The sequence below is a fragment of the Trachypithecus francoisi genome, unplaced genomic scaffold (assembly GCF_009764315.1).
Source record: "Trachypithecus francoisi isolate TF-2019V2 unplaced genomic scaffold, Tfra_2.0 Lachesis_group5, whole genome shotgun sequence".
In the NCBI taxonomy this organism is placed as follows: Eukaryota; Metazoa; Chordata; class Mammalia; order Primates; family Cercopithecidae; genus Trachypithecus; species Trachypithecus francoisi.
Window position 1 is genome coordinate 8,459,410 of NW_022681470.1, and position 22,119 is coordinate 8,481,528.

Sequence of the window (22,119 nt, forward strand, 5' to 3'; positions counted from 1 at the left end):
GGCATAATACAAGTCCTGCTTCGAAGCTACTCTTCATATCAATTGGCAAAGCATGACATATCTGTGGTAGAGAGTGAGAATATAATTCAAATCTAAACAGGTGTTATAACTATTCAAAATTTAAACTTTGATCAATGGGATCAATATTCATGACATACTATTAAGCAAAAAACCACATTTATAGTAGAATTCCATTTCTATTGTGTATATATTATTTATTACAGATAGGACTATATATGTTCATAGAGAAAGGACACATATAGAGGACATGCAAATATATGATATACATGGAATATTCACTGAAGTACAGTATCTTTGGAGGTTAGCCAGTGATTAGCACCTTCTCCTAAAGTTATAAGACTAACAAGCTGAAGCTTGTTTTGCCAATGTCTAACAGTTTTGGATATTGAAACTTGTGTATCTAGGAAAAATAAATTAATCACCAGCTGTGTAGTGAAGTATGTGCTCCAATATTTGGCGTTAGCATCCAACATTCATGCTGCACATTGCAGAAACTGGTAGAAATGCCCTTCAGAATGCTCTTGCTACTGCAAATGGGAGAAAGATGCAAGAGGGCAGTACAGAATTACGGTACTATTTACACCATTTTCAACGTTTAGCTGGAAAGGAACATGAAATAGTCTAAAAGAGTGGGATATATAGAAGTTACTGTAATGAATTCCTAAGTTATATTGTTGCAAAATGACGAGCAGAGTTTTATTGTTTTAGAGGTTTCCTGCTGTCATCTTTGTTTTTTTTTTTTAAAAAAACCTGACCTCAGCGGATTTCACGGCTGTAGGATGGTGACCACTGCCACCTACAGACCAGAAATATGAAGTGGTGTGGCTCTTTTACAGTAGAGTCCCTCAGAGACTCGGCATCAAACGTTCTGTAAAAAGGAATTTTTCAAGCAAAAGTTGAAAGAACTTCAAACAAAATAGTAAATATTCTAGAGAAATAATAAATGAATAATCACATTTTCCCCAGAGATCACTCTTTGATAGTATACAGCATATACATTAGAAGATTAATGCTTAATTTATATTTTGAGTCAGACACACACATCTGACCATAAGAGTGGACCCACCTAATATTTCCTTTATTCACCTCATTTTTTATGTCTAGAGGGAAACGGTGGAGGGGAGAATGACATTTTGCAACAGAAATTGGCATCCACATTGAAATACACACACAGACACACATATATGATTGAAAGGATAAGTAGATGGTAGGTAGGTAGGTAGATAGACAAGCAGACAGAATTATAGATATGAAAGGGAGGAATCTATATAGACAAAAATGTTTATATAATTATCTCAGTATTAGAATTACAGATTATTTCTGCTACTTTAATTCTTCTTGCTTCGTTTTATTTTAAAAATTCTGGCTGGGCGTGATGGCTCAACCCTGTAATCCCAGCACTTTGGGAGGCTGAGACGGGTGGATCACGAGGTCAGGAGATCAAGACCATCCTGGCTAACATGGTGAAACCCCGTCTCTACCAAAAAAATACAAAAAAACTAGCCGGACGAGGTGGCGGGCGCCTGTAGCCCTGGCTACTCGGGAGGCTGAGGCAGGAGAATGGCGCAAACCCAGGAGACGGAGCTTGCAGTGAGCTGAGATCCAGCCACTGCAGTCCAGCCTGGGCGACAGAGCGAGACTCCGTCTCAAAATAAGTAAATAAATAAATAAAATTTAAAAATAAAAATTCTACAATGAAAATATACTACTTATGTGGGGATTTTTTTCTAACTTGAAGGCAGAGCTTTGAAAATCAATGCCCACATAACATAAAGCTTTTAAAGTCTCGCTCCAGGTAGAAAAGAAAATCACTAATTCTTCAAATATTCCTGGCATACGTTATTTTTAAATTTAAACGTATACTTAAAGGCATCCAATTTTATTATGTTTCCAAAAGATTTTAGAAAATTATACACAGTAGTGCCTCATTCCATTGACTGTAAGAGTTTCATTTCTCATAGTAACAATGTATACTAAAATTTAATCGGTAACAGATAATCTATTATGTCATGGTATTAAAGGGTTACATAGGTAAAGGTTAATAATCAGATCGTGAATTTTGGCTAAACATCATTCATTCATTTAATAAAACATATTGAGTACCTACCATGACAGTGACACTAGAAATACAAAGGTGAACCAGACAGGTCCCTGGAGTCATGGAGCTTACAGTTAGGAGGGGAGCTGATCAATGACAGGAACAGTTGTCAGGTTGTGTCCTTAGTGCTGTACTAGGAAAGGTTCTTGGTGCTCTAGGCTGAGGTAGGGATAGAAGATCAGAGGAGACCTAGACATCACACAATTAGGTTGAATTATAGCCTCTAAGATTTTAAGACTTCAGCCTTCATTGGTTCAATTGGATTATGGGTCAAGATGGCTAACAAAGATTTCTCATGTCATTTCAGCATCTGGCCACTTATTTATATTCAACAAAACATTATCAAGATAGTCAAGATTGTTTCATTATAAGAGAAGAATAATTTAAAGAGTAAGCTTACGATGATCATTTACTAACTTTATAGAGTATAATTTTATGAATAGTGCAGTGTTTGTAAGGTTCATATGGCAACATTATTTTGAAAACCACAATTCAGAACTCCCTGACAGTAAAAGCTGTATTTTTACAGTCGCCAAATACATATGGGTGCTTACTAAGAGCCAGGCAGTATATAAGGCTTGGGAACACAGAAAACAACATCTCTAGAGTTCTCCACTTTCTGGCTACCAGTGCTCACTCTAACCCCTGTCAGCCCACATTAAGTAGGAGGCATTTAATGATGGTGAATGGACTCGGGTCTCAGACAGGTAAGATCTGTTACATGAACCATGCATTTTAAAACCTTCCTCCCCTTTTACAACTTCTTATCCATGCTGATTTCCTGGGCTCTGATTTTTTCTGGGTTTGGAAATAAGTCTTCCTTTTTCTTCTTTTGAGATGGAGTTTCACTCTTATTGCCCATGCTGGAATGCAATGGCGCAATCTCGGCTCACCGCATCCTCTGCCTCCCAGGATCAAGTGATTCTCCTGCCTCAGCCTCCCGAGTAGCTGGGATTCCAGGCATGTGCCACCACGCTCGGCTAATTTTGTATTTTTAGTAGAGATGGGGTTTCTCCATGTTGGTCAGGCTGGTCTCGAACTCCCAGCCTCAGGTGATCCGCCCGCCTCGGCCTTCCATGCCTGGGATTACAGGCATGAGCCACTGCACTCGGCCCTGGAAAGAGATCTTCTAATGATCACATGCCTCCCAGCTTGAATTCACAGCCATACTAGTCAGGGATCATATTCAGCATATCCCCTGAGCAGCTGGACACAGGCCTCAACTTGCTGGGCACGGGCACTGACTGGTCAGTCCTGAGCACTGATGCATCAGAATGGCCCAGGTGGACGGCAGCCAGGCCACCCTCAGTCCTCTAAGGGTGGGATTCATCACCACCAGGTCTCTGGGTTTCACTCCGGTCTGTTAATTCCATCCACTGATCGATGCAGATGTCACATCCCTGGTACCTCCTTGGGCCTTTACTTCCTGCTTGGCTGTCCTGACATTGCTGAGCCCAGAACCCTTCCTCCAGCTCTGTCTGCTTGGGCTCATGTTACTTCATTCTTTGCACGGCCTGCTCTGGTAGCCTTGGATTCCAGACTCTTTCCCCCAGGGTTTTACTCTGGAATCTGATTTTTAGCCGTTATTAACCAAAAACCATCTGTAACAAATCCTTCGGGTTGATCTAGAATAGGAGAAAAATAAGTGACTTTGGCAAGGTCACAAAACACAAAAGGGTGGAATCCCAACTCTAATGCAGGTGAGCGTGAACCCAGCGCCGCTGCCTTTAAAGACTGAGATGTACGGCCTTTCCACGCTGGGAAAGGCTATCTCAGCCACCTCTGTCCATCTGCCCTGCCTCCCACTGACACGCACTTACTCATTGTCCTAAAGTACATCAGCTTGTCCCAGTTCAAGCCAGAGGTAGATTAACATGGCTGACAATTGCTTAATCTGGGAGGTTACTTTTCCAGAACACCCAAATACACCTGCTTCTAATTCTAACTCAACTACTCACTAGCTTTATGATCCACGTAAATTTCCTTACCCTCTGAGTCTCAGTCTTCTCGTCTGTAAAATAGAGATGATATCTATGTACTAAATAAAATGCCTGAGAGCATAGTAGGTACTCAAAGAATAGGGGCTACTTTATTAAGTTATTCAGAAGTATTGTTATTTAAACTCGGCCTCTTGGGACACAATGCATTACAGAAAAAAAAAAAAAATTTCTGACAAGGGAGCAGCTGTGGGGTGGTGTGAACTACATTTAATTCTAACCACAAAGCTGCTCTTTCTTGACCTGGTGATCCCACCACTTAAGACCCTAGGTACAAAAAAAATCTGCACACTAACGAACACAAAAAATATAAAAACAAGCATAACAAAGAAAAAAAAACCAAAAAAGTCAACTCAAGATTTCTGGGTAGATTTGTTGACCATTGTGAATAGTTTCTATGCTTCGCTGAATATCCAACACTAATTAGTTGTCGCGAAACACAGCTAAATAGAGCTCCATCACTTGCCAAGAAACAAAGAATGATGCTCCAAGATCCACAGGAGTAAAAATCACTGCAAGGTCCCCTTCCTGCCATTTCAGGATTTAAAATATCTGTGAAAAATGGAGGGGCTCTTTTTGAGTCACTGATAGAGAAATAACATAGATCCTAAGCCTTCCTTCAACCTCTGCCTGCCCCATGACTGCCCCGCTGCAGGCTTGGTCCTGCCCAGTCCCTGAGCTGGTGAGAATGAAGCCCGGTGTCCACTAGGCCCTTAGCTCTAAAAGCGGGTGTCTCGTTTGGGGTTCGATGCCTTACGCTGTTATCCATTGCCCAGGGAGCTGCAGGCCTCTCTATAAACCTGTCATCTGTGTCCACGGGGTTGAGTTTCTTGCCTGGTTCCTGATTTATGTCTGAATCTTGTCTAATCCTAGAAGATTTCCTTGCTCTCTGCTGATTTGGCAGGGGTTTAAACACCAAGCCTGGCTCCTGTTGCTCTTCTCCAGTGAGCTGGACCCTGCTCTCTCTCTCTGGTCTCTGCCTCCTGCAAAAGGAACTTTCCTGAAACCGAAAGGAACCAATCCATCGTACATGGTCAGTGTCAGAGACTGTGCCGTCAACACTTAAAGTTTCAAGACCTTTGGAAACTGATGTCGTCGCTGTCTTGCCCTGGGTGTCACATCCCCCAGGGATTTGGCATTAGGATGACTGCTCCTTACCTGGGGCAGGCCTACCATCAGGTTGGTTTACTCCTTTGCAACTTTGTCTATTAGAGGCACACCCCACTTTCCCCACATAGCCGGTGCCTACAGACTTGCCCTTGAGCTCCCATCTTCTTAGGAACCAGGGTTATTTGCTTTCCATTCACTTATTTATTCCCATGGCTCCATCTTTTAATTTTGTCCAGTGTGCATAATGTATAAAGTTCCATCATGAAGCATTTATCCTGAGGCCACCTGATGCCCAACTGTCCAATGTGCATAATGTATAAAGTTCCATCATGAGGCATTTATCCTTTTCTTTCTTTCTCTCCTTCCTTCCCTCCTTCCTTCCTTCTTTCCTTCTTTCCTTCCTTCCTTCCTTCCTTCCTTCCTTCCTTCCTTCCTTCCTTCCTTCCTCTCTCTTTCTTTCTCTCTTTCTCTCTCTCTTCCTCGTTCCCTTCCTTCCTTCCTTTTTTTATGTTTTGGACAGAGTCTTGCTTTGTCACCCAGGCTGGAGTGCACTGGCGTGATCTCAGCTCACTGCAAGCTCCAACTCCCGAGTTAACACCATTGTCCTGCCTCAGCCTCCCGAGTAGCTGGTACTACAGGTGCCCGCCACCATGCCCGGCTAATTTTTTTTTTTTTTTTTGTATTTTTAGTAGAGAGGCGGTTTCACCGTGATAGCCAGGATGGTCTCGATCTACTGACCTCGTGATCCACCCGTCCCGGCCTCCCAAAGTGCTGGGATTACAGGCGTGAGCCACCGCGCCTGGCCTTCTTTTTCGTTTTTTGAGACGGAGTTTTGCTCTTGTCACCCAGGCTGGAGTGCGGCGGCGCGATCTCGGCTCACTGCAACCTCCGCCTCCCGAGTTCACGCCATTCTCCTGCGTCAACTCCTGAGTAGCTGGGACTACAGGCGCCCGCCACCAGGCCTGGCTAATTTTCTGTATTTTTAGTACTGATGGGGTTTCACCATGTTGGGCAGGTTGGTCTCAACCTCCTGCCCTCAGGTAAATCGCCCGCCTCGGCCTCCCAAAGTGCTGGGATTACAGGCGTGAGCCACTGCGCCCGGCCTATGCCCAACTTTCAAAACCACTCTGGTACTTCATAGCAGTGATTATGCATACAAGAGAAAACAGGAAACAGCAATAGCAACACTAGGTTGAGTGCGGACACAGTGCACTGGGCATGTGGGTCAGTTTCTCAGCTGGCTAAGGAAATCCTGCACACCAACTTGAGAGTCTTCAGATTTCAAAACTGCAAGTAAGCCCTGCAGTATGATTCTCCAAATCCTTTCAGGCAGTCGCAAACCCGCAAATCAGTGTTTCCCTGTTTGTATGTTTCTCATTGGCTTCCGTGTCATATCCAGCATGGGAAAATTGAATTCATTTTCACAAGTGATTCATTTGCCATGACTTGAACCCAATGAATGCAATGTGCAGAAGCTGAGATATGCTGCTTTTGTGTTCAGTTCTGGCCAGAGCTTCCCCAAAGCAAAACTGACCCTTCCTATTGACCATGGTTAACAATAATTTACATTTTATACATATGAAGTTATCATTAAAGAACCAAAGTGAACTGCATTTGATGTTGTAGAGACAGGTCATTAAGCTGACAGGGTTCTGGGAGAACCAATAGCACTGACATCAGTCATTCTTCTCATTCCTAATTTTAGAGGCTTTGAGGAACTTATCATACAAATGGTTTTCGTTTACTTTTCTTTTCTTGAGTTTCCATTTTACTTCTAATTTAAGCATGGAGGCTATGTTATTATCAATTTGTAAATGATTTCCTGAATTACATTTAAAATATTAGGTTTTGTCATCTTTCTACTCTATAGAAGTTTCTATGTTAGGAAAAACTACTTTTTAAAAATCTGGTTTCATAAAGAATGTTTCAATACTTCTCTTAATATAGGTATAAGTCTAGACATTTTTGGACTTGTAAGCCTTTGTGACATCTGGTAGATAAAGTCACTTAAAAGTTTGTAAGTAAATATTACCTCGTTTGATATTTTTCCAAATCTGAATACAACACAAGTAACTTTGGTTAGAGACATAGGAAGATAGAAGGAAGGAAGGAAGGAAGGAAGGAAGGAAGGAAGGAAGGAAGGAAGGAAGGAGAGAGAAAGAAGGAAGGAAGGAAGGAGAGAGAAATAAAGAGAGAAAGAAAGAAAGAGAGAGAAAGAAAGAGAAAGAAAGAAAGAAAGAAAGAAAGAAAGAAAGAAAGAAAGAAAGAGAAAGAAAGAAAGGGAAAGAAAAAAGAAGAAATTTTTGTAACTTTTAAGTTCAGGGGTACATGTGCAGAATGTGCAGCTTTGTAACATAAGTAAATGTGTGTCATGGGGGTTTGTCACGCAGGTTATTTTATCACCCAGGTCTTAAGCCTAATGTCCATTAGTTATTTTTCCCGATCCTCTCCCTCCTCCCACCCTCCACTCTCCGATAGGCCCCGTGTCTGTTGTCCCCCTCAATGTGTGCATATGTTCTCATCATTTAGCTCCCACTTGTAAGTGAGAACTGGCTGTATTTGGTTTTCTGTTCCTGTGTTAGTTTGCTAAGGATAATGGCCTCCAGCTCCATTTGTGTCCCTACAAATGACATGATCTCATTCTTTTTAAGGGCTGTATAGTATTCCACATATATGTACCATATTTTCTTGATCTAGTCTATCATCGATAGGCATTTAGGTTGATTCCATGTCTTTGTTATTGTGAATAAATAGCAAATCATAAACATACATGTCCATATGTCTTTATAATAGAATGATTTATATTCCTTTGGGTATATACCCAGGAATGGAATTGCTGGATCTAATGGTATTTCTGTCTTTAGGTCTTTGAGGAACTGCTACACTGTCTTCCACAATGGTTGAACTAATTTACACTCCAACAGGGTATAAGCATGTCATTTTCTCTACAAGCTAGTCAGCAACTATTATTTTTTGGCTTTTTAATAATAGTCATTCTGACCAGTGTGAGATGGTATCTCACTGTGGTTTAGATTTATATCTCTCTAATGATCATTGATGTTGAATTTTTTTCGTATGACTGTTGGCCACACGCATGTCTTCTTGAGAAATGTCTGTTTATGCGCTTTGCCCACTTTTTAATGGGGTTGTTATTTTTTCTTGTAAATTTGTTTAAGTTCCTTATAGATGCTAGATATTAGACCTTTGTCAGATGGGTAGATTGCAAAAATTTTCTCCCATTCTGTAGGCTGTATGTTCACTCTTTTGATAGTTTCTTCTGCTATGCAGAAACTCTTCAGTTTAATTAGATTCCATTAATCAATTTTTGCTTTTGTTGCAATCGCTTTTGCAAAGCCATTATTGTTTCTGTTTTACATGGAACCTGAGACAAGAGAGGTATGTAGCATCCATGAAATTGCACAGTAAGTGGTGAAAGCAGAATTTCTATGCAGATGCCGTCTCACTACAATACTGCTGGGTCCAGGTGCCGTCTTACTACAATACTGCTGGGTCCAGATGCCGTCTCACTACAATACTGCTGGGTGAGGAAGAAGATATGATCCCTCCCTTCCGTTTTCTTATTAGCTAAAGAATACACAAAATCAGGTATATGAAGATCGGTAGTGGAGGTACTCCCTAAGTTGCCCAGACATTCTTATGGATTAGTGAGTAATAATTGGGATAATGTGGGCAGGGAGGAGGGCAGTATTTGAAGTGGAGATCTATGATGGCTCAGTCTCTGGGGCAGTGCCGGATAAGCTTGATTCCTCACCTTAAAGCAGACCTTGTCCTCCACAGCATGACTTTCAATTCATTTCTCCTTCCCAGCGTTTTGCATTTCAGAACTGAGAAGTGCTTCAGGGAACAAAATTTCTATGGACGCACTACAGGTAAGAAAATCAGGCTGTGGGACACTGAGACTGACCATCTGAAGAGCTGTATAAAACCCTGGGTTCAGACAGTGAAGGGCCATTTTTTTCCTTTTCTTTCTTTTTTTTTTTAGACTGCATTGTTTTTGAGACTGAGTCTCACTCTGTCATCCAGGTTGGAGTGCAGTGGTCAATCCTGGCTCACAGCAACTTCTGCCTCCCAGGTTCAAGCAATTCTCCGGCCTCAGCCTCCTGAGTGGCTGGGATTACAAGCGTGTGCCACCAGGCCTGGCTAATTTTTGTATTTTTAGTAGAGATGGGGTTTCACCCTGTTGGCCAGGCTGGTCTTGAACTCCTGGCCTCTAGTGATCTGCCCTTCTTGACCTCCTAAAAGTGCCGGAATTACAGGCATGAGCCACTATGCCCAGCCAGGTCATTTTCTTTTTATGTATATATATTTTTTCAGTTGAAAATCTGAGATTGAAAACCAAATTAATGAATGGAGAAATCTCACATGCTTCATGCCAAGAGTCCCTCATCACAGAGCAGGGGAAAGCCTTCCTTTCATTGAAATAAACTATCACAAATGAAAAAGGGTATTGGAGGAGAGTTTCCTTATGTGTCTCAGGTGAAATCATCACCCACATGCTGCACTGAGGCTGTCAAGCTTCCTCAGGAGACGGTACTCCATCTGCCTCAAGTGAAGTTAATCTCCTTTCTATCTTTTTTAAAACTAAGGTGAGCAGATGTTTCTTTTCAAATCAAAATGTCCTTAGTCTTTGACTTACATAGTGAGCCACATACTGAAGAGCATAAACCACTTAACACTAAAAGAAAACTACATACTCTATTCCGTTCAAGGAAACAAAATGGAAAATAAGCTAAATTCAGAGCTTTTTATTACCATTAAATAGTTGATCAAAATAAGCAGAGTTAAATAAAAGGGGCAAATCTGAGTAAATAAAGTTTTCATTTATGCCCAGGAATATAGATATATATAAATATAAGATAGAAGTCATGTTGATTATTCCATCATTTCCCAACAGATAGTTGAGGAATTTCTTTCCAATATTTTTATTGCACCACCTGGTGGAATATTTTCCATATGATTGATATTTGAGAAGCAAATAAGTGCTGATTCCATTCCTCTTCACCTTTTTTTGTGTTTTACTTAGAAGACTGGTTAAATTAGGGAGAATTTCATGTTGCTATTTCTACTCTCTTTTATGAGTAACTTGCCTTGCCTTTCAGTTAAGTGTTCATGGAGAAAAATGTCTAAATTACTCATTGTGGAAGTACGCATCCACATATGTAATGGGATATTATTAATCGTTAAACAAGAAGGAGGCTCTGGTGCATGCTACCACATGGATAACTTGGAAACATCATGCCAAATGAAATAAGCCAGATACAAAAGTGCAACTATTGCATGATTCCACTTATATGAAGTTCCTAGAATAAGAAACTTCATAGATAGAATGTGGCCTAGAGTTTACCAAGAGCTGGATGTAGTGGGGAATGGGGAGTTAATTGTTAGTGGGCACAGAATTTCACTTTGGGATGATGAAAAGTTCTGAAAAAGATTGTAGTGCTATTTGCATAACAGTGTGACTGCACTTAATGTCACTGACTCATACACTTACAAATGGTTGAAATGGTAAATTTTACATTACATTCATATTTTTTTCCAACTTTTATTTTACATTCAGGGTATGTATGTGCAGATTTGTTATGTGGGTAAACTGTGTGTCATGGGGGTTTGGTATACAGATTATTTTGTCACCCAGGTAGTGGCCATAGTACCCGATAGGTAGTTTTTCAACCCTAAGTTTCCCTCCACCCTCAAGGTAGGCCTTGGGTCTATTGTTCCCTTTTTTGTGTCCATATGTACTTAATATTTAACTCCCACTTACAAATGAGAACATGCAGTATCTGGCTTTCTGTTCCTGCGTTAATTCACTTAGAATAAAGGCCTCTAGCTCCATCTGTGTTGCTGCAAGGGATATAATTTTGTTCCTTTTTATGGCTGTATAATATTCCATGGTGTATATGTACCACATTTTCTTTATCCAGTCCACCACAATATTTTAAAATTGCCAAATAAAGTACACATGAACATACATTTTGCACACTTAATTCCTAAGTAACAAATAATTTTGTTAGAATTCTTTATAAGAAGTTCAAATTCTAAATCTTAACCTCATATATATGTTGAGAGAATCAAAGTAGCTCTGGAAATATTTAAGAAATTAAGAGTAAGAAGGCAGAGAAAAAAATGGTGAACACCAGCTCTGTTAACCATACAGCTTTGGACAGTGTGAGGAGACCAATGACTTCAAAGTGCCCTCAAAAATATTGACAGGATAGAGAGTTAGCAGCATTTTGGATTTGTCTGAGAATTAAAATGTCCTTTTAATTTATTTTCCAATTTAAAAAATTATGGTAAAACACACATAATGTAAAGTTTACCATCTTAATCATTTTCCAGTGTACAGTTCAGTGGTATTAAATACATTCATGATGTGTCACTATCACCAGCATCCATCTCCTGAATGAACCCTTTTTATCTTGTAAAACTGAAATCCTACACTCATTAAATAATAACTTCCTATTACTCCCTTAACCCTGGCACCTGGCAACCACCATTCTACTTTCTGCCTCTATGATTTTGAATACACTGAGTACATCATATTAGTGTAATCATATAGTATTTGTCTTTTGTGACTGGCTTATTTCATTTATAAAGTCCTCAAGGTTCATCCATGTTGTAGCATACATCAGAATTTCCTTCATTTTAAAGACTAAATCATGAAAGAATAGAAAATCTGAATATACCTATAACTTGTAAGTGGAGTAAATCGATAATCAAAAATTTTCCAATTAAGAAAAGCCATGGACCTGATAGTTTCACTGGTAAATTCTATCAAATATTTAAAGAACTACCATCAATTTTTAATGAACTTTTCCAAAACTTGAAGAGAAGGGAACACCTCCTAACTCCTCAGAGTTGTGATACCAAAACCAGACAAAGACACTATGAGAAAACAAAACTACAGACCAGTAGCCCTTATGTACATTGATGCAAAAATACTAAAAGAAAATAACAAACCAAATTCAGCAGCATACTAAAAAGATTATACACTATGACCAAGTGGAATGAATTCTTGGAAAGCAAGGATGGTTCAACATACGAGTATCAATCAGTGTAATACATTACATTAACAGAATGAAGGAAAAAACGTATAATCATCTCAATGGATGCAGAAAAGGCATTTAACAAAATTCAAAACCCATTCATGGCAATAACACTTAACAAACTAGGAATAGAAGGAAACTACCTCATAATAACAAAAGCCACATATGAAAAAACCCCCAGCAAACATATTCAATGGTGAAAGACTAAAAGTTTTTCTCTAGGATTGGGAACAAGACAAGGATGTCCACTTTCACCAATTCTAATCACATAGTACTAGAAGATCTATTCAGAGAACCCAGGCAAGCAAAAAGAAAGGGCATTCAAGTAAGAAAGGAAGAAGTAAAATTATCTCTGCAGATGACCAGATATTATATTCCTAAAGATTTCACACAAAGTTGTTAGAACTAATAAATGAATTCAGCAAATAGGATACAAAGTGACAAATAAAAAAATCAGCTGCATTTTATATACTAATAATGAACAATTAAAAAGGAAATTATGAAAACAATTCCACTTATAATAGCATCAAACATAATAAAATACTTAGGAATTAATTTAACCAAGAAGATGACAGATTAGTATAATGAAAACTACAAACTACTGTTGAAAGAAATTAATGAAGACATAAATAAATGGAACCACATCCCATGTTCACAGATTGGAGGACTTAACATTGTTAACATGTTAATACTACACAAGGTGATCCATAGATCAATGTATTCCCTATAAAAATCCCAACAACATTGCAGAAATTAAAAAAACCTCACTTTAAAATTTACATGCAATCTCAAGGGACGTGGAATAGCAAAAACAATCTTGAAAAATAACAAAACTGAAAGACTCACACTTTATTTTTCCAAAACTTACTTCATAGCAACAGTAATCAAAACAGTGTTGTACTGTCTTAAAGACAGACATATAGACCAATAGAATAAACTGGAGAGCTCAGAAATAATTCCTCACATACATGGTAAAATCATTTATGACAAGGGTGCCAAGACCATTCAATGGAGAAAGGACAATCTTTTCAACGAATGGTGGTGGGAAAATTATACATCCATATGCAAAAGAATGAAGCTGAGCCCTTACCTAACACCATATTCAAAAACTACCTCAAAATGTATCAAAGACCTAAACATAAGACATAAAACTATAAAACTCTTAGACAAAAACATAAGCAAATGATTCAGAACATTGGATTTGGCAGTGATTTCTTAAGTATGACACTAAAGACACAAGAAATAAAAAAAAGACCATAAAATTTAAAAAAAAATGCACACCAATGGTTGACCTTCTGACTTAATTTAGAAAGTTGAAATCACAAGGAATTACTTTTTAACTGTCATGATTTAAAAGTAAGCATATTTAAGTTTTACCTTTGCATTTAATTTTATATGATGAATTTATAAGTACATGAGAGAAGAAAGTATCATCTTTTTTGCATAAGAATGTAATTTCAGAAACGTAATGATGCAAAATTTTGAATCCTTATGAGATGTATCTGCATGGGCTAAAGTAGGTGTGGAATGGCTCTCCTGGGAGCTCTGTCACAAAGGAACTCTCTTGTCGACAATTCAACTTCTACATTGATAGGGCTCCACTGTTCTGGAACACAATTTGACCATTCTTTAAAATGTTAAGCATAATATTACCATATAACACCTCTGTATTATAATTGCCCTACATCTAAGGGCAATCAAATTGAAAAATTTATTCCAATGAAAGAAAAATAACATTTGGAGGCTTAATGCAAAGTTTTATGGTACTAATGCAAAATCACACCTAGTACTTCTAGGTATATAGAATTTAATTGCCCTGGGATATAGGACAATTTAACTGTCCTGAATATAGGGCAATTATAACACAAGGGTGTTAGTTGTTAATTGCCCTATATCTAAAAGCAATTCCACCCTTAGACATACCCAAGAGAAATAAAAACAGATGTTCATATCAAAACTTAGACGTAAACGTTCAAAGTAGCATTATATTCATAATAGCCAAAAAGTGAAAATAATGGAAATGTCCATCAACAGATGTGTGAATAAATGGAATGTGCCAATATTCATACAATGGAATACTACTCAGAAACAAAAAGGAAGTGCTGATCCATGTTATAACATTGACAAACCTTGAAAACATTATGCCAAGTGAAATAAGTCAGTCACAAAGACTATACACTGTATAATTCCATTATGGAATATCTCCAGCAAAGGTAAATCTAGACAGCCAGAAAATAAATTAGTGTTTGCCTAGGGCCAGGAGTAAGAGGTTGGGAAGTAACTGATAATAGATATGAGGACTCTTTTGAGGTTGATAAAAATGTTCCAAAATTGTGGTGTTGGTTGCATAACTGTGAATGCACTAAAGCCAATGAATACTACAATTTAAATTGGGAATTACATAGAATGTAAATTATGTTTCAATAAAGTTGTTAAAATGGGGGCTCTAGTATTCTGATTTTTTTTATTATCTATTTTGGAGATAACATTTGGTTGTTAGTTGGTGAAATTATAAACCTAGATGTACTAGGTTTGCTTTCGCATTAGTAGCAAAAAATTAATTTGCATTAAGCCGCCAAATGTTTTTTTCGTCTTTTATTAGAATAAAGAAGTTAAAAATTTACCTTCTGTAAAATTAAATCCATTAAATTGCTTCAGGAGTCAGAGTTATTTAAAAAAATATTTTTGGCCGGGCGCGGTGGCTCAAGCCTGTAATCCCAGCACTTTGGGAGGCCGAGACGGGCGGATCACGAGGTCAGGAGATCGAGACCATCCTGGCTAACATGGTGAAACCCCGTCTCTACTAAAAATATACAAAAAATTAGCCGGGCGAGATGGCGGGCGCCTGTAGTCCCAGCTACTCGGGAGGCTGAGGCGAGAGAATGGCATAAAAAACCCGGGAGGCGGAGCTTGCAGTGAGCTGAGATCCGGCCACTGCACTCCAGCCTGGGCGACAGAGCGAGACTCCGTCTCAAAAAAAAAAAAAAAAAATATTTTTATATTTATAATATAATAAGAGAAGGGGGTCTTGCTGTGTTGCGCAGGCTGATCTTGAACTCCTGGACTCAAGCACTCAGCCTCCCATAGTGCTGGGATTTCAAGCATGAGCCATTATGTCTGACCTGATGCTTATATTTTTGATTGAGGAATAGAAACTTAGTGTTAGATGAATTAGTGACTGCAAGGCTTGACAAGATACAAAGCAGCATGAGCTGCCCACCACTAGCTTTTGTATAACATGTGCCCCTTAGAGAAAAATCCTAAAATTACTACCAAGAAAACTCACAGATGTGCCCCTCACCCACGAAATATAATCATAAAAGTTTAATTGTAAATTGCAAGCCAATTTTATTTTTAACTTTATAAGACAAAAGAAAAAACAAAAACAAAAAATCTATCAGCCCGACCTGGGGCTGAGGATAGAATTAAGCCCTAATGGTTGAAGGCATCTATGGTCTAGAATGGTTCTAGTTTTCTACCATTTTATGGAGAGCCAAGACTCGAATTATTTTCTGCATTTGGTGATGCAAATAACTTTGGTTAAGAAAGATACTTATTTCTTTGCCTTTTGAGATATGATCCTAATTTTCCAAATACAGCTGTTTTTTCATATGTCACGCAATAAACAGTACTTTCACAAGGCACACAGCTAAAAAAGAACACAATCTTCTCAGTTTTAAACCCAAGAATTAGAAACTGTGAAAGTCCACAATTAACTCCATTTTTAAAGAGACTCTAGCAAAACTGGATAATAGCAATTTTCACAATTATCATACAATCCTTTTGGTGATTTGTCAATATCTTTTATTTCTGTTCTTCCAGAAGACCAGATCTTTAGAGCATCATCAGAGAAAAGGTAAAATTCACCAGCATGCTCATTTTTCAGAAAAACATATTTGTCTGAGACCATCTTACTTTAAAATTGTTTAACAAAAACACCACCATTAAGATACAGTCATATCAGTGTGGGTTTTTTTGTCCATATAATTATTGTTTTGTAAATTGTTTTGTAAAAGTCCTGTCATTAAGCTTTAGTTCCGTAGAAACTAATATGCTGAAACACGTACCTTTTAACAGCACTAGGAACCTCTTCAATGTTCATAAATCTCATACTTGGAGCTGACCAAGAGGAAAGAGCCGTAGAGAGCGCCTGGGTTCAGCCATTCTGGCGATGGATAAAGGTCTTCTCAAGTCTCTGCTACTGTGTGTGAGGGGCAGCAGAGCTGGCTTCCTGCCTCCAATTAACTGGTAAATAATATTACAGTCTGGGCCGTTCTGAGCCCAGCTAAGATGGTTTTAGAGTGCTGTTTCTCAGAGAGGATACAGAAAGCTAATCAGAATTGTCAGCATAATTCCTCTCTGCTCAGTGTCAGGAAAAGAGCCTTGTTTATTTCAAATTACTGTGCTCAAGAAATTTTATCTTGCCATGGTTCACCAGAAACAAAGGTGAACCTACAACGAGTAGTAAGAAAATCTCAAGACGTTGTTAACAGTGTTAAATAAAGTTCAGTTCTTCTAAATTAGATTAATTGAGTACCTACCACTGCATATAAAAAGCACTAGCTTGGAATCTGAAGACAGCAAGAGGAATAAGAGAATGTCCATTTTGCAAGACAGGTGAAGGGATTGGTGCCATTAGGTAAGACACAACCTTCCTTTGCGCCTTAGCTGCCTCACCTGCGAAAGGTGAGGATTTGACCATTTGCTTTCTAAGGTTCTTTTCAGGTTAGAAAGCATTTTAAAAAGCAAACAAGGCTGGGCGTGGTGGCTCACGCTTGTAAACCCAGCACTTTGGGAGACTGAGGCAGGCGGATCACCTGAGGTCAGGAGTTCGAGGTCAGCCTGGTCCACATGGTGAAACCCCGTCTCTCCTAAAAATACAAAAATTAGCTAGATGTGGTGGTGCATTCCTGTAATCCCCGCTATGCGAGAGCCTGAGGCAGGAGAATCACGTGAACCTAGCAGGCAGAGGATGCAGGGAGCTGAGGTTGCGCCACTGCACCCCAGCCTGGGCAACAAGAGCAAGACTCCATCTCAAAAAAAAAAAAAAAAAAAAAGGTAAACAAATAACAGAATGTCCTTATTCCAGCCTTCCTGAAAAAACAATTAGCTTTACCTTAAATTCCATATTTTAAATGATAGTCACACACATAAAAGACAAGCATCTATCTGGTCATATTGTTGAAATGATTCTTTGTCGTTTCTATCAGAATTTTGCAGATTCTATTTTGTGCTGTCAACTTTTCTCATTCCACCAAGCAGGATAAGCCACTTTTTTTTTTCTTTAAATGTGAATATACTTTATTTAGTCATTTTTGTTTATAATTGAAACTGGGAATTCAAAATTTATATCCTTGCCTGTGAGCTTCATATAGACACCAGAAAAAGTTTTAACGTTGTGTTCCACATTGTTTGCTGTGCTTTGTCCAAATGAGCCTTTATGAGATGCTGCCATCCAGTTTCACATGGATTCTCTTGTCCACAATTTCACTTGGGAAGACCAAGTCCTCGGGGATTGAGTCATGCGTGACTTTCAGGGTACAGCACCTGGGATGCTTTTGCTTATTTTTTGTAGGGCTTTTCGGGTTGGCTTAGGCAGAGTTATCCTCTGAGCAATAAAGACAACATGCTTCCCCCTAAACTTTTTCTCCAATTCACCTACTAGCCAGACTTGGATTTTCTGGAAAGATTTCCGGTGAGCAATGGGAACAAAGATTATGATAGCTCTCCCACCACCATCATCTTCAATTTCCTTGGCTGCTGTAATATTCAGCTCCCTGAACTGAGCCTTGAGGTCCGAGTTCATCTCCAGCTCCAGAAGAGCCTGGGAAATATCAGACTTTGAACTTGTCTGGCTTCTTGCTCTTGGGCTTCGTGATCCTGGCATTCGACTGAACATGGCCTTCTCCTTGCTGAGTGCCACCTTAGGAAGAGTAAAACCACATTTTCAAACCAATTTGTCAGGAATTCATAATCATTCTCTAGCTAAGATAGGATGAGACCCCTTTTCTTCCCTACACATTTGTAGACATCTAAAATCCTATCCCGTGTGGGGATGATGGAGTGTACAGGGGCTACCTTGGTTAGTGTGGCAGAGTTAGCATGCTGGGAAGGTTTCTTACCCAGAGTTGCAGGTGACTGCAGTCAAGGCTGTGCACAGAACCAAGAGCAGATGATGGCAGATTGGCCAGAAAAGGGAGAGCCAATGAGCTACCAAAAGCGTTTTCAGGCTGGGTGCGGTGGCTCACACCTGTAATCCTAGCACTTTGTGAGGCCGAGGCAGTGGATCACCTGAGGTCAGTAGTTCAAGACCAGCCTGGCCAATATGGTGAAACCCCGTTTCTATAAATAATACAAAAACTAGCTGGACATGGTGGCACATGCCTGTAATCCCAGCTACTCGGGAGGCTGAGGCAGGAGAGTTACTGGAACCTGGGAGGGAGAGGTTGCAGTGAGCCAAGATCATGCCACTGCACTCCAGCCTGGGCAACAGAGCAAGACTCCGTCTCAAAAAAAAAAAAAAAAAAAAAGCAGTATCAGAGGTGTTCCCTGAGACTTAGAGTAAAGTAACACACATTAGGACAATCATGGAGACTAAGAAAACAGAGAAGGCAAAGCAGGAGGTTGATTCTGGAAAATACCTGGTCGCCCAGGCTGGAGTGCAGTGGTAGGTCCGGGCTGGGAGATGCTGTGGGCAGATAATCAGGTCTAAAGGGCTGGCAGGAGAGACAGGTGTGGGAGCTTGGAGGACTGAGACTTGGGGTACAGAAGGATGTGGCGGAGCACTGTATGTGTCATCCTTGAACAAAGACAGACCACCTGTTCAAGACTCGAGAGCTTCATTTGGAAGCTGAGGCAGAGTCATTGACCTGACTGTAGTGATGTGGCCTCATGAGTGAACTGGACCCCAGTACCAGTGCTGGCGGTAAAGGGACAAGAAAATGTTTTAAGGCTCCCATCAGTGACTCTGGATCTCATGGGTGTTGCTCCTTTGCCCTGCTAGGACCTGAGAGAGCTGATGCCTTGAAGTCAGTCAACAAAGGTGTTTTGCTCATGGTTGTCCTCCCTTGGGTGCAGGCTTAGCACGGGCCTCCAGGGAGGCAGTGCCCACAGTGCTCTGCTGGAGCAACTGGAGCCAGGTAGGAGCCACCCACAGGTCATTCTGGCCATTTTCTTGCCACCAACCAGACTTCACTTCCTGTTGTGAGCTTTCATCTCCACAGTGTGAGCTGGTCAGATGGAGGAAAGTTGGGGCAAGGGCCTTGAGATCCTCTCATTTACTCATTCAGTAACTAGGTACCAAGCACTTATCTTGTTCCAGGGCTAAGTATGGTCAGGGTCTCTGAGTGAATGAATCGCATGACCCTTGTCCTCCAGGAGCTCACAATCTGGAGGGGAGGAGGAGGGACAGACCATTAAAACAGAAGAAAAGTGCGAGCATAAAATTGAAATAAAGCACAGTTCTATGAAGGGGAGATGAAGATCACTTCAAGGGTGGGAGATGGGTCTGAAAAGACCTCACTGAGGTGACATTTATGCTGAGAAGGATAATTGGGACTACCCCTGCAAAAGACTGAGACCAGTATGCCATGGGAAGGATCAATGGCCAAAAAGTCCAGAAAAAAGTGAGTTTGGCCAGAGAGGAGGCAGAAAGAAGGCCAGTGTGGCTGGAGAGGGCTTGTGAGTAGAGGAGGGGAGGGAGGGTAAAGGCAGGGGTGGATTCTGGATGTCCCTGTGTTAGTGATCTACAGCTGTATGAAAGCATTACCCCAATCTTAGAGGCTTACAACGAACATGTAGATCTTCCTTTTTCGGGGCCCAGGAATCCAGCAGGACGTATCTGGGTGCTTCTGCCATGATATCTCTCAGGAGGCTGGGGCTGTGGTCTCAACTGAGGCTCAAGTGGGGCTGGATCCAATGCTAAACTCACTCATACGGTTACTGGAAGGATTCAGTTAGGACTGGTGGCTTGAGCTCCCCTCTGTCCGTTGCCCTCCCTATATCCTAGGACACATGAACCTCTCCATAGGGCAGCTCATAACACAGCAGCTGATTCCCCAGAGTCAGGGATCTGAGAGAGGGAGAGACAGAGAGAGGACAACACAGAGAAAGGAAAGGAGAACAGAGAAGGGAAACAGCAAGATACTAGTCACAGTCGTTTTATAACTGAATCGTGGAAGTGACATCTCATCCCTTCTGCCATACTCTATTGGTTAGAAGTGAGTCACTAAGTCAGTCCACACTCCAGGGGAGGACATGACACAAGGATGTGTCCACCAGGAAGTGGGGGAACCTCTTGGAGCCATTGAGGTGGCTCCGACCACATAGGCTGAGATGTGGCACTTGGGTCTGAATCTAAATGCACATTTAACCATTGCAAGCTTTTATGAGGATGACAAATCAGAATTTATTCAATTTCAGCCCTCTAATAGTACACACAGGAAAATGAGGCCAGGAGGAATGGGACATTTCAAAGATCACATGGCAGGAACCCAGGCCTCTTTTTAGTTGTGTTCCATGATAATTCCTACCATCCATTCATGCATTTCATGTCTGATTTGTCCATTACCTACATGCGATACCAGCCCACAGGTTTCCTGTTGTCTCACACATGCCTGATGACATCCCTAGGGAGTTGATGCCAGGATGATTTCCATTGTGCAGGAGAGGAGGCTTGGGGAGACACTGAGAGGCACAGTGGCTTTGCCCAGAGTCACATAAGTGGTAAGGAGGAGGAGCTGGGTCTGAATCTACATCTGTCTATTCCAAGGTGGGACCCTGGCTGCGCCCAGGCCTTCCACAGGGGCTATAGGGAGGCAGGGTTGGTGAAATTCTGTACATCTATGGAGGGTCATGGGGTAGGGGGGTGTGTAGACAGTAGCCCACAGGGTCATTTGCAGTCTTCTGATCAGGGAGGGGACTCAGCTAAGGGAACCCCAGGATGTACAGAAGGTGTGGACAACATCCTGCTGAGAAATCTGGCTGAAACCTCAACAGTGATGTCCAGCCAGGTCTCAGGGGTCGGGCTGCTCCCTTCCCCACTTCAGAGTAAACATCAACATGATTGACATTCCACGTGCCTTCCAATGACAAAACCTTCCCTCTGCCTTTCAGAGAAGCCCAGTCAATGTCCCACTCCCAGGACATCTTCTTAGACTGCAGTCTACCACATAATTGGGCTGAGTTTATCACTGCTGTGTCCCCTCTCCAGTTTCTGGCAGCTCTGCTCTCTGTGGTCCAGCCCTATCCCCTCCCTACATACTCACCTGCACCCACCTCCAGGCCTCCTCACCCTCAGACTCTGCCTCAGTGGGCTCTGGGTGCTCTAGCTGGGCCAGGAGTAGGTGGACACAATGCTGCAGGCCCGGGCCAAGCATGTTGAGCTGCAGATAGGCCCCAGCACCTTGAGAGGGGGCAACTGTGGGGGCTGATAGAAATCACTGGAGTAATGATCCATCCAGCTACCCAGAATGGATGAGATGGTGCAGAGGGAGGCAGGTGAGCAGAACACGTAGAGGCCCAGTCTCTCCTCCCACCCTGTCCTCCAAGGGACGGCCCTGGGAAAACCTCATACTTAGCTCAAGCCTAAATTCCTGTGTGCAGCCTATAGATCTCCTCTTCCCACTGACACTTCTCTTACCCCACCCCCATGGTCTCTATCTGTGATGTCAGGGTGTGTGTGTGTGTGTGTATGTGTGTGTGTGGATGCTGAGAAGTAACAGTTTGCCACAGGAGATGGTCAGGCAGGATGGTGATTCAAGGTCGGGACTGTCTTCCTGGGGAAGACACAGGTGGACCCTTTCCTGAGCAGCTGAGCCTATGTCAGTGC

General features: G+C 41.1%; 1 pseudogene; it reads right to left on the reverse strand.

Annotated features, from left to right (window-relative positions):
- Positions 1-17,595: 17,595 nt before the first annotated feature.
- LOC117076286 lies at positions 17,596-20,915 on the reverse strand (annotated as a pseudogene).
- Positions 20,916-22,119: the final 1,204 nt, after the last annotated feature.